The sequence below is a fragment of the Sceloporus undulatus genome, chromosome 2 (genome assembly GCF_019175285.1).
Source record: "Sceloporus undulatus isolate JIND9_A2432 ecotype Alabama chromosome 2, SceUnd_v1.1, whole genome shotgun sequence".
NCBI classification, from domain to species: domain Eukaryota; kingdom Metazoa; phylum Chordata; class Lepidosauria; order Squamata; family Phrynosomatidae; genus Sceloporus; species Sceloporus undulatus.
Window position 1 is genome coordinate 207208887 of NC_056523.1, and position 18319 is coordinate 207227205.

The 18319-nt window shown below is 39.3% G+C and overlaps 1 pseudogene; it reads left to right on the forward strand.

Annotated features, from left to right (window-relative positions):
- The first annotated feature begins 1151 nt into the window (after window positions 1-1151).
- Window positions 1152-17321, forward strand: LOC121920545 (annotated as a pseudogene).
- Window positions 17322-18319: the final 998 nt, after the last annotated feature.

Sequence of the window (18319 nt, forward strand, 5' to 3'; positions counted from 1 at the left end):
AGTAAGAGTCATGTACATCACCGTGAGTTTCCTCGGAGGAAAAGTAGAATAACACACACACACGCCTAGAAATAGCATGGCAAGTGGGTAGGAGTGCTGGACTGCAAATTTCTGGGAGACCAGGATCGATTCCCTGCGAGGCCTGAAACTCACTTGGTGAGTTTGGGCAAGGCACACTCTCTGCCTCATGGGAAGGGCAGTGGCAAACCTCTGAACAAATCTGGCCCAGGAAACCCAATGGTAGGTTCACCTAGGGGTTGGCAATAAGTCAGGAAGCAACATGAAGGTACACAACAACAAAATAGGTATGCATTGTTGGGTTTGTCTACTGGAATGGGTTTTTATATGTGTGGTGTCTCTTTGGCAGCTCTGTGTCAGTGGAAGAACTGCCATGGAAGCATTTTTACTGGCACATCCTCAGTGTCCGCCAGCAGGAAGTACCTTTTAACTGAGTTGTATTTCGCAAATTTTTAGACCGCTTTTCATTTTTAAGACAGCTTCAAAAGCAGATAAAGCAATAAAAACCGATAGATCAAACTAACTGCGAAAATGAATAATGTTTAACAGTTCCTTAAGATATATAAGCCCAATTCTTAAAATATATAAGACTCGTTCTTAATTGTTTAAGATTGTCCGAGCCTGCTTTAATTGTGTGTTTCTCCACCTTCAAAATCGTTGGAAAGGATGCAGTATACTACAAAGTTTTAATAAGAAAAATCTGGGATTACTGGACAGTGTCAACCAGTGACCTGGCAAGTTGGAAATTTATGTGCTAGCCTCGTCTTTATAAGCAGTTTCAGTATTGTTTGTAAGTTTTTATGAGATGTAGTGCAGCAAAGTTGTTATTTTGTTTTAGAATGTAATGTAGTGTGTGTGTTCGAATCTTTAGATGGGGTTTTGATTATGAGTTTTGTTCATGTTTGGAATAAAAAAAAAAAAAAAATTAGTTAAAAAAAAACAATATTGGTGGCTGGTGACTTCTAGAACAGTGGGTTTGTGATGCTAACCTGAATTTTAGCCGATAGTTTAAGTAGAGGCTCAAGGTGGCAGAATTCTATCCCCAAATAAGGTTCAGACCGTGATAGCTGCTTTTAATGGCAAATTCAAAACTTCAGTGAATTCACCGGCCCCGGAAATGGAAGCTACTGGCCATGACTTGTGACAGCAGTCAGGAAAAAGAAGTTGGTACTATGATAGGAACTAAGCGTTTCTGTTCTTGGGCGGCTATCGACAAGCAGTTTCCCTTTTGCAGAATGTGAACGCTAGAGGCAGTGCTGTACTGTTCATCAGTGTTACCAAGGAAAAATGACTTTGTTTTGTGACGTAACTGCTGATGACATAGTTTGAGACGCAGGGGTAAAGGCGACCTGTCTGAGCCGGACCGATTGCTGTCCCTCAGACACTGGGGGGCCGAAGCCAAAAAATAAATAATTAAATACTTTTTTAAAAAAAAATTAAATATATAATAAACCAGGACAAATTAGGACAAAATTTTCAAATGGAAGACACTTTCTTTAAAAAAATGAAGGACACGCAAAAACATTTGCTGATTTTTTTTAAAAAATATTTATAAATGCATGGTTCTGAGGCTCTAGAGACAATTGCCCCCCAAAGGCCCCGTGGAAAGCGCGGCAGGGCCAGCTGGGGCCGGTCCCAGGCCTTGCCGTGCCGCATCCGGCCTGCGGGCCGCAGGTGCCTAACCCTGGTGGTAGACAAACTGCTGATTAATAATTTTTTGAGGACTCTTCTCCCAACTTCCCAAGTATTGGTTTAATACAAAAAATCTGGGTCTTAAAAAAAAAAAGAATGAGCGCTTTGTGGATGTGTTGGCAAGAGCCTTTTACATGGTAGCATGTATGCAATGAATGTACACCTGATTGTGAAAAAATGGGTGGCCTTATGTCCTACTTGATATTGATGATTGACTAACCCCCAATACTTTGTAATTCTTATTGGGAGTCGCAATATCCAGAATCCAATCAGTGTCAGGTTTTTTTTTTTAAATGGCATATGAGGAGTAAACAATTTTAATTTGTTGTCTCGTGTCTTTTTTGTAACAAATCATGGTTCAGTGCGAAACATAGAATGTTAGCGGTTTATATTCTCATAAGTATGTCCAGTAGAGGGTGCCGTGAAATGTCTTCAATGATATGGATAAAGGCAAGATTATGTATTTAAGATACTTCATGTTTGTTGTTGTTGTAAAAACCAACAACAATAAGGAACATTCCATTCAAGATAACTCAAAACAGAATCTTTCATCAAGCACTTGTACAGTGTAAAGTTGGAAAGGTTCCCTTGTATGTATCACACACTGCCAGAAGGGAGAATACTAAATTTTCATTTTTCCTTTGCCGATTGCCCAAGTTGTGAGCTTGAGGTACGATTTATGCATTTAAACATGAAACAAAAATGATGGCAGTTGTATGCGCACTGGGAGAAAAGAAATCTTTCCTTAGCATCTAAAGAAAGTAATCTTGCTTTTGTTTTTAGATTTGTATAGACAATCTTGTTTGGAGGCTAATAATAATAATAATAAGAATAATAATAAGAATAAGAAGAGTTTATTGATATGATCCGCTTCTCCCAAATGACGATTACATACTGCGAAAAGGCATACTCAGAGACTTTAAAATACAGAGAAACCACATCAATAAAATTAATAGCAATTAATCTTAAAAACTAACTTTTCATCAAGTGGCAATGCAAGCAAAGTGATACAGTGGTCAGAGGTATTTTCGTTACATAAGGTCAGGTGGGTAAGCTGCTGAAGAATCATCTTAAGTGCGCGCTTAAACACCGCCAAGGGAGGGAATTGTGTACAGCGTAGCCAACTTCAGCATTCTTGTGACTTACCATGACGACTCTTGCTCTTCTGCCCTTTTCCCTTTGTTGGTCTTGTTTCTTTGTGTACCTAGACGCAACACGAGCAGAGTTGACTTGCCAGAGTATGCCTGCGACGAAGATACCAGATGGTGACGGGCTCAGGATAAAGGTGGAGGAATCCCAGCCGACTCACCGCATGCCCGTAGGTAGTAAGCCAGGGCCACCCGTTGTTGAACACTTGACTGTTCTGCTTTAAAAAAGTGCACTTCGTCTGGTTTTACATTCAGTAGTATGATTCAAGGTGTGTACAAAATGCGAAGGTCCGATTCCGTAATTCTGTGGTAGAAAGCACACAGGGAGCGCTCGAAAACAATCTTGTGGTGCTTTAATTTAGCTTAAGTCGCATTGTACAGCAGAGTGACCCTGTAGTTTAGTTGCTTGCAACAGTTTCTCCGACACTATATCCTTTTGCGCAGCTAAACATGGCGTGGCTTAATTTCTTGATCTCCTTTGGGCTCCTGAAAGATCATATTTGCGGTGGGCATGTGCAAAGTTTATTGGGTAAAATAGTATATGACATAAGTACTCATGTTACGTGATCATTTTTCAGCTACAACTTAAGACATCTTCTTTGTGTAATGGAGTTAAAATGAACATTCCTCTTGGATTTTTTAAAAGGCCAAACCTGGGCCTGTGGTGTCACTGGGATTTTTATGGAAAAAAAAATATGGACTCTCTGTCTACGTCAATTATTGTTTGAATTACACTATTTCCCTGCTTTCACTGCCTGCTGGGTTGTTGGTGCTGACTGAAAATTGCCAGGGCTAAAATGAAATGAATTTTTAAATGCAGTTCTGGGAAGCACTGCAACATGGGGCTGCGTACATGTACATAGCAATAAAAAGATCAGGATTCAAAAGTGCATCAAGAGTAGGTGTTCTGGTAATTTAGTTCTTATATGAGCTGGTGCTTATTTAAACGGAAATAAAGAGTGGAATGGCACCAGCTATAACCTTGAATCGCAACCAGCATTTAAGAAAAGGACATGGAAGGAAAAGAGAGAACAAGGTGAGCCAGTCTATCAGAATATATAGGAATATTACTAGAATCAGTGTTAGCTCTGGGTCAGCCCTTGAGCTGATATAAGCGCCCCCCCCACCCCCAGTAATCTGAACTGTGTTATGGTTCATACAGTGAAGTCTGTGATGCTTTTCACTGATGCTTGGCTTTGAATATGCATTTGTTTAGAAAACAAAGAATTGGCATCCAGTTTATGTGTTTAGAGAAGGGAATATACAATGGGCCCTTGGTATCTGCTATGGTTTTGGTCCAGGAACACAACACCCATACACAAGTATAGTAAAAAACCGTGGATGTTCAAGTCCCACTAGGGTACAGTAAAATGGTTGTCCCTTGTATAAAATGGCAAAATCAAGCTTTGCCTCTTTTGGGATTTATCTATTTTAAAAATATTTTTTAAGCCATGGCTGATCGAATCCATGGATATGGAGTGCAGATGGTATTCTGTTTTGACTGGGGTTCGAACTTTTGCAATGGCAGTGGTCAATGGAAACAGATCCCAGAAGGATAGTACTGTTATATGAACTAGATGTCGCCTCATGTATAAGTGTAGGGGAGGGTGTGAGACAAAATTTAATGGATTTTGAATGACCTGTGATAAATTGAGGGTAAAAACTAAGGTGCATATGAAAAGGATCTAAAGGATGAGCAAGGAACAATGCCAAAGAACTACAAAATCCGCGGAGGCATACTGTTTGTGCTCACACTAAATGCTGTGATAGAGAGTAGAGGAGGGTCAGGGCTTCCCAGACAGATTGTATGATGCGTGCCTTTTACCAGGAGATGGTCCCTTTTTAAATAAGAGTTAAAGTACAGTACGTACATTGAGCCATGGATAAGTCAACCGGTTTTGGGATCAGTCTTTTTTTTTACTAAAATTTCTAAACTTCTACGTAAGTATATATAAAGTTAAGAGGAAGGCATTCCGGAGATAGACTGAGAGGACAGAACCTAAAAGAGAGTACAGAAGTACATGAAAGAGAAGATAGAAGAAGAAAACTAAAGCAAGAAAATGGCACTGGATATACGTCATGACAATTTAAGATGAAGGTGGGTCAGCAGGCGAGGAGAGGAATAAAAAAAGAAAGAAAAATGGGGGGACAGGTTAGTCAAAGGATGGTGTCCCTAAAGGAAGCTGAACAAATTCATCCAATAAATCAGTGGGGGTGAAGGTAATGATAAATGAGGGAGAAGCCAAGGGGGGAAAAAAGTAGGATGAGAGTAGAACTAAATATGGAGTCTGGAAAGAGGAATTCTCTCCAGTTGGTTGGACTCCTAGGCAGCTCTTTAATTTCAGGTTTTCCAGTTATATGAGTTCCAAGTTCCATGAACCACAGCTACAGAATCTGTCTCGGACTAGAATACAAGGTGTCATTAATTTCTTTTAGTGTTTCTAAATCTCTCTCCTTTTCCAAAGGGTACCGTATTTTCTGGGCGTAGAAGATGACTGGTTTGTATAAGACGACCCCACTTTTCCAGTTAAAATATAGAGTTGTTGGGAATATACCACTGTATAAGACTACCCCTCTTCCACGCATACCAAATAAAAAATTAAAAAACATCAATTTTGATTTTAATATGGTAATTTTTAATTCAAGGCTTATGACAGGCCAGGTACTAGCAGGAAAACTTGTTGTAGAACAAAGCCTGCTTAGATTGGTCCAGCATTCCCACCTGCCCAGCCCTTTCCTTGTCGTCAAGATTTTCTTCTATAACATTACTTATGTATATCTCGCTCTTGCTGATTTCATATGGTCCACTACATATAGGTATGCGGCCCAGGGCGATTTTTGGAGTTTCCCCCACCATAGGCGGTGACCGCAGATTCGCCAGTACGGCTCAAAGTTTCAGCACTCGAGACGACACCCGGCATATAAACGACACCCGACTTGTGAGAAAAATTTCCTGGGTTAAAAAGTAGTCTTATACGCCAGAAATACAGTATTTATTGTGGGATTCCACTCAAAGAAGAACAGACCCGACCTAACAGATACAATTGTAGTACTGCAGTCTTTTACAATTATAATATTGCCTTTTTGAGTTTGGAACATTGAGAATTTTTTTCTACTTGCTATTACCAGGTTCCTAAAGGTATTACTATTCCTTTCCCCCAATTTTCCTTAGAAATCATCAGTGGAAACGGCTGCCTTTACATGCAACTCTTGCCAAGTTGCGTTTTGGAAGAACATAAAGACGTTGATGGCCTAGCTATGCAATACTTTAAAGTTTTTGGATTTTTAGAATGCAGTTACTATAAGAGAGCAATCAATAAGGTAAGCTGAGGGTAGCTGTCTCCATGTAAAGGGCCTTTTCTTATGTAGAACTGCCATTTGTAACAGAATGTGTCCCTCGCTCTTCGTTCTTTTCATCCTCTGTTACTGGGGGAATTAGTCGTTAAAAAGAAATGTGGCTGTTCATTGCGCATGAAGCAGTGTATCCAAATTTGATTACTGTGTTTTTATATAATATTGTTTGTCAGCATGTAGTGTCAACATTACACTCTGTGCTTAATAACCTAGTTAATTATTCCATAGGTTGTGTGTATTGACCCACTGGTGTTCAAAGAACATGCATATTATCATCCTGTACAGGTGCTTGGTTACCTTTCACACTGCTTGTCTTTCAGAGTTCCTTTGCAAAAGGGCTGTTGAGTGCTACTAAAGGTAAAAATAACGGTTTTTGTAATTTTATCTCTCTGTGACCTTTTTTTTCTACTCCCACATCCAGCCCCTTCCAGAAAAATTTTGGTGGTAAAAGGAGGTTGTAGATCGCGTTTCAGAAAAGTTGGTTGAGAACAAGGAGAAAGGCCTTGTATAAATTCTTGAAAGGATGGGCAGATCATCCTGGCTTTCTTTCAACGAACACTTTCAGGTGTTTCCTTACTGCCAAAGTAGTGAACTGCATCCATGTAGAAAGGTTATATTGAGAGGTGGAAAAGATTCCGTTGAGAGATTCTCACAATAAATTTCAAGCACCACTGTAACCTCACCAGATTAAAACATGTCTTTTCACCACAGCCTTTCTGTGTTATGGGGTACATTACCATTTTTTACGAAATTCTGTATTGCTTACACAGGCACATGAAGCTTAGTCAAGAGTACGCTGGATGGAGGGAAACTAACAGCTTCACAGTGTGGAGAAAATACGACTGAAGAGCTTCGTTTAACAACCAGGCAGAAGGAATCTAGTTGAACAATGATAAGAAAAGGTTTACGGATCGAGGCCAAATGCCGCCTGCTTCAGCATCTTTCCTCCCAGTTTCCATCCCACAGTGTCCAAGAGGAATGTTAGGATACATAGCTTAGGGATGTGAAACGCTGTCCTTGAGTTTGTTTCATTTTCCCAGATCCTGTCTGCATATTCCTTCCATATGGACGTTCCTCCAATAATAGAAATTCATGTGCCTTTTCCAAATCATGTTTTCTGTAGAATGTTGACTTTTTATTTGTCCTCTTTTTTTTTTTCCTTTTTTTGTGTTTTTTTGTTTTGTTTATGTAATGTTAGTTCTATGTGTTTATCCCCACAACTAAAAGTCGGAAGTTTAAAGCTGAACATAGAATCACAAAAATTGGAAAGAGACCACAAGGGCCATCCATGTTTTTTGGCACTCACATTTTAATAGATTGGATAAGATATATTCTACAAGCCTCCCAAATGTGCATATTCTGAGGCAAAGTGGAATTTTCAGTCAGAATTTTGACAGGACTGAAATTCTTTTCCATTCCTGTTTTCCATATTATGGTCATGTTATATGTAGAATTGTGTGCCTTGAGCCTGGAAGTGTAATAAATGCCATTATAACATGAAACACTTGAGAGTATGGCAATCAGTATCTTTTAACTACCTGCTGACTGAATTGGTAAAGGATAGGTGCGCAGCCCATGGTATCAGTGTTTGTATACACAAGGATTACGGTTAAAAAAATTATCTCCGGATCAAAAGTGTGTCTGGCAATGTTCATTATGATTAAAGCTACACCTTCCTCATTGACACTTGTATGCCTGGTGAAAGCTTAGAAAAATCACATCCTTTTAGCTTCATTCTAAAAGGAGTCAGATCTTGGTAGTGTGTCTTGAGTTTTCTTCTTTGTGTTTCTCAATTCGGAGAAATTTTGTGTTACTCAATGTTGCTCAATTCCTTCAGAACATGAAGAGGCAAAGAGAAAGTAAGCCGCTTAACTATTCTGTCACCACCAGGATCTTAAATGCTATAAAAAACAAGGAATGGCCTTGCTTTCCAAGATGGAGAATCAGTCAAATATTCCGAAAAAAAAAAAAAAAAAAAAAAAAAAAAAGGAAGAAAAAAAAAAAAAAAAAAAAAAAAAAAAAAAAAAAAAAGAAAAAAAAAAAGAAAAAAAAAAAAAAAAAAAAAAAAAAAAAAAAAAAAAAAAAAAAAAAAAAAAAGGGGGAGGGGGGAAAAAAAAAAAAAAAAAAAAAAAAAAAAAAAAAAAAAAAAAAAAAAAAAAAAAAAAAAAAAAAAAAAAAAAAAAAAAAAAAAAAAAAAAAAAAAAAAAAGAAAAAAAAAAAAAAAAAGAAAAAAAAAAAAAAAAAAAAAAAGAAAAAAAAAAAAAAGAAAAAAAAAAAAAAAAAAAAAAAAAAAAAAAAAAAAAAAAAAAAAAAAAAAAAAAACAAAAAAAAAAAAAAAAAAAAAAAAAAAAAAAAAAAAAAAAAAAAACAGGAGCTATAAATTAATAAGTCGACCCATGGAGTTTGCGGCCTTGTGACTACATGGATACGTTTTTTTCCTCTGAAGCTTGGAAGCTAATTGAAGAGAGCACAGAGGATAATAAAAGAGGAAAGGTGGTGAGTAGTGCATGCCGTTGCCTTTGTAATGCCATTCATTTTGTACTGCTTGAGGGTTTTGTAAGGGTGTATGCTGCATCCCATTGTTCCAGGGTTATGTATAAACAGTTATTGTTAAAAATGAGACCCGGAAATCCAAAATATGCGGTACTTCAATAAGAATTTGGTGAATTTCGACAGAATGTTTAAAGTGTTCTAGCAATGTGAGCAAAGATCTTGGATGTAATTTTGTGATCTCCATGTTGCGCAAATAGCTATGTAAAAGGATTGGGAGCATAACGAATCTGCAGAGTGTCCCATTTTAGAATAAAAGAAATTCCTCCAGATAGACAGTTCATATTTCTCCCGCTTAACATATAACACATTACTTAGTTATAACTTCTCGATACCATCCTGCCAGATTTGAAAGCCCCCCCCACCCCCCCGGACAAGATTTTGCCAAACATGAGATGTTTGTCATTTGAATTTAGATTGGGTCTTGTGAAAAAGAATAATTCAGGTACAGTGGTTAAAATTCAGAAATTAGCCATTCTGGCTCTCGTTTTTCACTTGCAGAATATCTGGTGGAATTTGCGAGAGTATGGTCCTGTATACTCAACCTGGAGTGGGGTTAGAAAAGGAGCTGTCAGAACCTCTGGAAGGAGTGTCTGCCCTCCATTGGGAATGTTCTACTGCTCTTGAGTAACTGAGTGAAGACTGACAGAGGCTTCTTGCCTGTTCGAAGAGAGTATATCCCATGTACTCAGAGTCCAATGAAGGTAAATAGGAACTTGTGGTGAGGCAAAATGTTCCTGTTAAACATGAACGCAGAAAATCCGTTAATTCTATGGTACCATTTAGAACTGCAGGAAGTCAGACTGCTTTCCTTGCAAGACATTATTTTCTTAAGTTAGATTCCATGGGTTTCAAATGGTTTAATCCAGAAGTACTGTGGGCTTCCAGAAACTTTGGCTTTCCCAGATGGCCATGGGCCAAGATGGCCTGAGTTTTCTGGGAGCTGAAGTCCAAAACACCGGAATGACCAAGTGTGGGATCACTCATGCACTGCATAGAAAACCTTTTTCCCATAATTGCAATAAAATTGAAATATAAATATTTTTACATAAACTGTATAAAAATAATGTATGTATAATTAAAATAGAACCAGAAAAGCAAGCGTGCGCAAGTAGCACAACACACAAAATCGGAAAACAGGAAGATCTTTGTTGATCCTAAGCTTTTTGATCTCTTGGGGCTTGATCGATAAGTTAGTTGGGCTGTGTACTCAAGCACCAGTGCCTTGAACTGGTAGCTCAAAGCCAATCAGTAAAAGTCTTTGGGGAGCCCAGTGTCGCTACCTAGCTGCCTCAGTGACAGCATTATAGACTGGAAGATGTACTGGTTTAGGTTGAGAAGCCATTATGGCAGTATTTAGTGGTGTGCATAAGAGATATGAATGAATGAATTATCTTAGCCAAGTAGCTGACAAGCAGCTGTGCACACACACTCCTTTCAATTGTGGCCACATGTTGTGCTACACGCTTTGTGTAGAGGAAGGAGCACTTGGAAAGTACAGCCTTAAGAGCAGTGTTCCCAGACTCTGGCTTTCCAAGTGGTGTGTACTTCAGTCTCCCATAATCCCAGATCTATGAACCAAGAGGGCAGAGACTTCTGGGAGCTGAAGTCCAAAACCTGAGACAAAGTTTTGGGGAATCACTGCTTCAGAGTGGAGTGCAAACACTATCCCAGGACTCGATTCGCCACCTAATTCTGGACCTAAAGCCACTTCCCTACAGCACTTCAACCTCGTCAAGATTCAGCTTCAGTTTTTATTGGTCTTTAGCTTTCTAGATCGCTGTCTCCAAGTCTCTGTCTCAGTACCTTACCAGATTCTTTTGATTCAGATGGAGATAGGAGTTACGAGCTTTTTTATGCTGATAACATATCCCAAATCCCGAGATGACAAGGTCCATTGCAAATTTGCCCAAGCTACCAGTGAATGCAGCTCTCCTTGTCGTTGTTGTGCTAAGACTGATGGGGTTAACGTAATAACCAAATCTGGTGGACTGCAATGTGTCCCCCTTTGGTACTAATGTTAACAGTATGTATGTAAGAAAGTAAATCATGCCGTGACTTTTGCATAGTGTGGTTGAAATGGAAAGCCTTTTTTTAGCTTTAACGATATTAGCACCAAGCCAACTACCCTTAGGGATGGATGGGAAGTTAAGGCTGGTATGAATTAATTGCTTAACTTAATTAAGGCTTGAGGATGTGTCCTGTGTTTCAGAGGCTGTGATTGGACTGCTCTGTCTCCTGGCTGTAAATTGATGAACAACAGAAGGAGAATAGTGCGGAGACTGGCCGGGTTGGAGAAAGGAATTTTAAGTTTTTTCTCTCTCTCCCTTTACCTTTAAAAGTATGGACGGTGTGCTATGTACAAAAATGGCTCTCCACGGAACGGACCAGAAAGAGGATTTAGCTTATTGACGGAGAGGCACGCAGGGTTTAATGGCATGATGGCACACTGCTTTCAGTCTTTCGCATGAAGACAGGCATATACTCTTGTCTGTTGGCCTTCACACATTTTTTCACATCCTTTGCCTTATTTCCATAGCTTTGGAAGAGATTTTTTTTGGCCCCATTGGTCTTTTTTTTTTTTTTTTTTTTTTTTTTGCCATGCTCCCAGTGAACATGGCAAGTGCCATATTGGGCTGGCAGGATTTCAAAGAGTCATAGCCCACAAAGAAATTGTGTCCAAGCTCTGCTGAGATCCTGTTTAACATTGTTTTTCCTCTACCGATGGTGCAGTGCAGAAATTCACATATTTCCTACTGCTTGAGAGGACTTTACTCAAATGCGTGCCTCTGATACACAGTTTTAAGAACATATACATTAGTGAAGCATAAAAGGCCTGTTAATGCTAAATGGCTAGGATTGTTTTAAAAGCAGAGGCAATAGGAACTGTTTGTGATGAAATAAAAAGCCATTTGGGCAGAGATACTAGAAACGGTCCCCAGTGGAATGTTTTAAATAATTAGGTAAATGGAGTTAGCTTTAAATATTTATGGGTTTTTTTGGTGTTTAGAGTAGTTTAAAAAATATGCTGATGGTTTATTTTCCCCGTATTTCCGTTTTCTTTTCATTCAGCAGGCCATCCCTTGTCTCTGGCGAAGGACAAACGCCTCTCTTTCTCTCCGCTCTAAAACTGAAATACGTGCTATCAAGAATGCATTAGCTGTAGTAATACTGTTGGGCCTTCATGAGATACACGGTAAGAAATATATAACCTTTTCCACTCTTTTGCAAAACTTCTGCTGGTAATGATGGGAAGGCCCTGACTCAGAATTCTCCTTGCTGACACTTAATGATAACTTGGATGAAAAAAAATCATGGTTACAGCACATACCCAAATCCCACAGCTAACATGGCTAATGATGTTCTGGCTGGGAGGTTGGGGAGTCAGCTAGCACAAATACCTTTTTCCAGCCCTGCATTAATCTCAATGTTGCAAGCACGGTTGAATTAATGTGTGTAATTTCTTTTCAGGGATAGTAGTGGGTAGAAGACATGCTTTGCATGCAGAAAAGTTCCAAAGTCAATTGTCAACACTGGTCATTTGTTTTTAAAAAGGGTAGGTGGTGTGAAAGAACCTGAGAGGCACTGGTGTTTAAAGTGATTTGATATTGGGCTTTGTTTGACTACCGATTAGTGACCACAGAGAGAAAAATTGAAACTCACGTAAAGGGACAGCACTTGGACCTTTGCATATCCTTTAATTGCAATATATGTTTCTTACCCTCCCGTCCGTAGAATGTGTTGAAGAAAAGGATCAAGTTTCAAGCAGAAATATGAAGCCAACTAGAAGCGGTAGCCCCAAAGAGAAGAACGCCCCAAGTTAGCATGTTTGGAATATCTCTTACAAGTATGTTACGGTGGTACCCCGGTTCGAAAATAGTCGTTCCGCCGCCGCGTTCGTAACCCGAAATCCTTCCGTAAGCCGAAAAACCATAGCGCTAATGGGGAAAAGCCGCGATTTTCGTGCGAAATAGCGCCGAAAAGCACCAAAAAATTTTGTCGGAACCCTAAATAACCTTCGTAACCCGGAACAGTTTTTTTTCCTATTGATTTTTTTCGTAACCCTGAAATTTCGTAAGGCGGTGCTTTACGTATCCGGGGTACCACTGTATGAGTAGTGATGATTATGTGTAATTAATTCCTTCCCCAGCAATGAAATATAAGCAAATTAACTCATTAGAAGGGTAACTTCACAAGGTTCGTTTTTGGTTATAGGGAGTGTTTCACTGAATGATGGACCAGAAATATTCACGTAGTTTGCTGCTTGGTGCTGTTTCCTTATGCTTTGTTGTGCGGTTCATGCAGGGATGAAAGTGGAAGTGATGATCGTGTGTTTTTGTGTCCAGGGTTATCTTTATATCAGTGATTAGCGAACCTATGGCACACGTGCCCAGAGGTGGCACTCAGAGCCCTCTCTGTGGGCACACAATCTGTCACCCGAGCATAAGAGTTTGGCCAGAGTTGTTCCTTACTAGAAAGCCAGAGGGATTGGCACTTGCAGTAAATAAGTGGGGTTCTGTTTGCAGTTGTGCTCGGTCTGTAAAAGATTCACAATCACTGATTTATATCATTAGGTTTTTCAGAAACACCAAGAAGTAAATCTTTTTTGTGAGTCGAAGGCTTTCATGGCCGGCATCTGGGTTTTTTATGGTTTTTCCTGGGCTATGTGGGCCATGTTTCTTGAAGAGTTTATTCCTGACGTTTCGCCAGCATATGTGGAGGCATAAGAGAAAGATGCCCAGCCGCAGATGCTAGCGAAATGTCAGGAATAAACTCCTTCAAACATGCCACAGAGCCCCGAAAACCCACAAAGTAACCTTTTCCAGTGCGTTTTGAGAACTGGAAAATGAATTAACCTCGCAATGTTAACTGTAATGATAATTAATTAAACTGTTGGGGGGCTGTGGAACTTGTGTAATTTATTGCTTTTTTTGAAAAGCACTCAGAAACATTCAGCTTCTTAAAAGTAATGCCCTTATACAACTGGTACTATTGCAAAGATACATTAGGCCAAAACTTAGCTATTTTTAAAGATATATTAATTAGATTGCATTCTGTCGGGTAACTTTTATTTATAACTATTGAAAATAGAACATTCTGTCCAGAAGCAAAGAGATGTTTTCATGCTTGAGTGAATTTCTGAGAATAAAGTACAATGAAGGGGAAGATGGTTGCCTTTAATACTTGCTTAATAACCCAGAGGCTACCCCTTGGGAAAATATGTACTAAGCAAAATTGACCTCCTGTTAATGATTGCAAAATACCTGAGCGTGTCCTACGCCAGTGAAAATTCCCCATTTATTTCTTTTGATATGTGTTTCCCTGTGTGTTGTGAGTTTGTTTTGCCCTTTGTGAGCTATGATTTTCACTGCACTCCCAAACCAATTTTAGATTATAAGCTCTAAATGAGTTTTCAGAGAAACAGTGCCAACTACACTAGTTTGTGTTAACTGAGAGGGAATGTTTAAATGCTGTCAAGAGTCCATAGTATCTACTTAAAAGCAACCGGTTGTGTGGTATCTTTACCTCTGGGAAATCTATGATGTGAACACATGTGTGTGTACCTTTCCCTTAGCTTTTTTTTGACCATGGATTAGGAGAGTAACAAGACAATTCTTAATCTTCAGTAGTGCTTGAGAGATCAATTTTCTCTGGTCTCCAGGTGCCCACAGAAGTTAAAAGTGTCAAGACCGAGTGGAGTGCTTAATGCGACCTAAAGGCAGACGCAGACATGGACCGATGGCAGAACAACAAGCGGCAAGACTTTCGGCAGCTACTCATGGGAATGGCAGATAAAAACATTCAGTACTATGAGAAGGTAATTCCCCAAAGCAATCCCTGGAAACAGAGGGACAACTGAATCTGTTTGGGTGGCTGCTTTGCCCATATAGCCACTTAATTCAGTTGAGTTTGACCATGATGCAGAGTTCTTCCTAAGGATCATAATCCATTCAGCATATTTTTCACTGTTGTGATATTATTCAAAGTTGGATAGGAACATTTGCAAATAGTAGTGTTTCTGTTCAGCATTTACCAACTGTTAGGGAAGCTGGATTGGTTGGCCATTAAGAATAAAGAAAGCTGCGGGCTATTCAGAAATGTTTCCACAGTTATTTCAAAACTGGATAGCACCTTATTTGAGGGTAGAGCCCTTGCCCAAAAGTGGTGGAAACCTGCCTGTCAGTACCGGACTAGCTGTGCCACTAGTCTGACCCGTCATACAAAGCAATGCATAGATTTTATTAAAACTGTCTTTGTTTTAGATGCCATTTGAGCTTTGTTCTCACTGGTATTTCAATGGACCATTGATTTTGCAAATATATATCATCCTTTCAACAATCAGTGAAATGGTTTAAAAATTGAGCTGTTGTGGAAAGCTTTCTCACAGCCAGTTTAAGCAAGATACAGGGCAGGGACAAAGCCTGGCATCTTATTTAAAAACTTTGTTATCTGGGCATTCCACATACTCCCTTATCTTGCAAGTGATCCATGAACCTACTGGTAGTGCATATAGTGGTATGTACAAAAGGAGTGTGAATCTCATGCCATTTGCAATGCTGTACATGTGGACACTCTGCCCTAATGCTTGCAGTTTTACAAGTCTAGGCTACTTGAAACATGTTTCATTTCAAAGGTTCTGTTTCCTTTAAAGAGAAATTCTCCAAAGATGGTGGGAATCAAGAATATAGTTACTGTGTGTTTTAGCTGCTAATGTCTGATCTGTGATCAGAGCTCTGGTGTGTGGCAGAGCTTGAAACAGTTAAAACATCCAGAATCCTTGCAGTCATCATGGCTTCTGGGGGATTCTAGATGCAGTCCAAAAAAAAGTAACTTTTCCAAGCTATGAGTAATCCTGTGTGGCCATAAACCTGTTGACAGTGGTGTAAAGATAGAACTGGCTTTGGGGAAAAAGCCTTGGGCCAAATGGCATTAACATAAAAACACTAGGGGGATTATCAGAGGAGGCACTTACCACACTGGAATCATTGCCCAAACACTTCGGAAGCGTGGAGGTGGGATAGCCACTCATGCTTCTGAAGTGTCGCTGAAGCACGTCCCACTGTTCTTCCGACGACGAATTGTTTGCAGAGCAGCCATTTCTGTAATAACGGGAACTGCCGTTAATGGCTGCTCCATGAACGATTCATCGACAGGAGAAGAGTGGGATGCCTCAATGATGCTTCAGAAGTGCGACCGGCTATCCCACCTCCACATTTATGAAATGTTTGGGCAACGATTCGAGTGTAGTAAGTGCCTCGTATGATAACCCCCTAGGCCTTTTCTAGGCTGTTCAGACAAAAATATGTTGCTCCATGCATGAAAGGTACACAGAGCATTCTGTGCAACCTAAGGTATGAAGAGGAGGGTCTACAACAGTGTAGGGAGGGCTAATGGGATGAACTGGAAGGGCATTTTAAGTGAAATGCTTCTGGCAGCTACTGCATGGTCGTTTAGCCATTGTTGCTTAAATACTTTAATTTACTAATTGCTGATTTAAAATTGCCACATAAATTCATTCGTTTACTGGTGTTTATTCTGTCTTTGCATTAACCTAGTGCCTTACGGCGTGGGAATCAATTATACCTCTATTGCAAGACAAGTCTGAGACCAAATAAGAAATGACATCTCCCACTCCCCATTTTTTCCTACACCATGGACCTTGGACTGTGTACACAGCCATACCACTACCACGAAACATACTGGATGGAACTCTATGCACTGTTTGGTGGAATATCCCCAACCCCACCCCACTTTGGAGGAACACTGTCTGTTCTGAACCTTGGGACTGGTCAACTTGAAAATGTTGGAACTAGACATTTTTTACCACCTGTTTATTAAACCATCTGAACTGTCCCAGTGAACTCCTACTCCATGAAACTCTCTGGATAGCAACCACAATGACAGCAACAACACAAGGACTGTTTCTTTTGTTGGACCACTTTATATTGAATGAAGCCGATTGAGTGGAACACTAAAATAATAATGATGATGATAATAATAAAAACTCTTAAATGCAAGGTGCCAACATGACATATTTTATTGATCCCCCCCTTTTCTTCTTTAGCCAGGTAAGGGCTAGTGAACCATGGAACAGCTGCACTTACTGCTTCAGAACCTTTTGATTCTTCTCCCCCTTCATGTATGGAAAAGGAACTATGGCTGTTAGGGGCTACTTCCCAGATTCTTGAAGGTTTCTCTGAATTAACCTGGGCTTTTCTGTGGTGTGTGTGTAGGAGGGCAGGACAGGGCAGGGAAGGGAAGGGCAGATGATAAGGGCAAGAGATGGTATGGTCTTGGTTGAATGTATTAGAAACTTGTGGAATAGTCATTAGGTAATCTTTGTTGTCTTAACCTATGGGTATGGCATGTAGTCCATGTTGTTCTGCAGTCTCACTAGCCGTTTCTTGGGGGTGGCAAAGGGATGGTATTGTGTGTCTGTGCACAGGGCTATTCACTTTTTTCTTCAAAAAATAAAATAAAAAGCTATATAAGTTCTTGGTTTCTCTCTTCAGAGTATTTGGTATGATTGTCATAGAATAAATGTTGTTGGTGCCACAATTATTTTCACCTCATAGTTTAGTTCTTACTCTGAAAATGGTCTTATACAGTTGGCTCTCCATATTTATTGGTTCTATATGCATGGATTGAATCATCCATGGCTTGAAAATGTATTTTATTTTAGAAAATCTGGAAAGCAAACCTGTATTTTGTCATTTTACATAAGGGGACACCATTTTATTACGCCTTTGAATATAATGGGACTTGAGCAACCACAGTTTTTGGTATTCACAGCTGGTCCTCAAACCAAACCCCAGAGGATATCAAGGGCCCACCATATGTCAGGGGCTGGGGTGGGGAGAGGAATGAAGAAGGCTAATATTATTTATGCATATAGTAATTTGAACATTTATTTTCTTGACCAAATGGAGAAAGCTTGTGAATATCACTTTTCACTTAAAAAAAAATTCTGTCCAAACTGTTAAGTTTGGACAGAAACCTTTGTAAGAAAGAAGCACCATAAAATTCATGAGTGATCTAGTGTATCTCTTGTGTTTATTTTATAAGAATGTCTTGGTTTACAATACGATGCGATACAATACAATACTATTTTATTTACGGTCTTCGACCAAAGTATCTAAAAAATGTACAAGTGTTAACTGTTAATATAAAAGTGCTTGAAAGGCTCATGCTCAAAAACATGATTACTTTTTAGTCAGTTGTTAAGCCAAGAGATTCTTATCTTACAAGAATTCCTTGGCTTAATAACTGACTAAAATGGAATCATGTTTTTGAGTGTGAGCCATTCAAGCACTTTTATATTAACAGCAGATACCAATTCTTATACCATTTTAAAGACTAGCAAATTTAAGGAGCCGTAAAGGTTTGAAGACTAGAACTGGGTATCTCTGGTGACATTTTACAATTTATTATGGCATAATAAATCTGTGCCACAATGCTTACTCTGTGCTATAGAGCTAAAACCAAAACCACAGCCTCCCCTCAGGTTCATGCTTTACAGTTAGAACAGCAAATGTACTGCTATATAAATATTACTG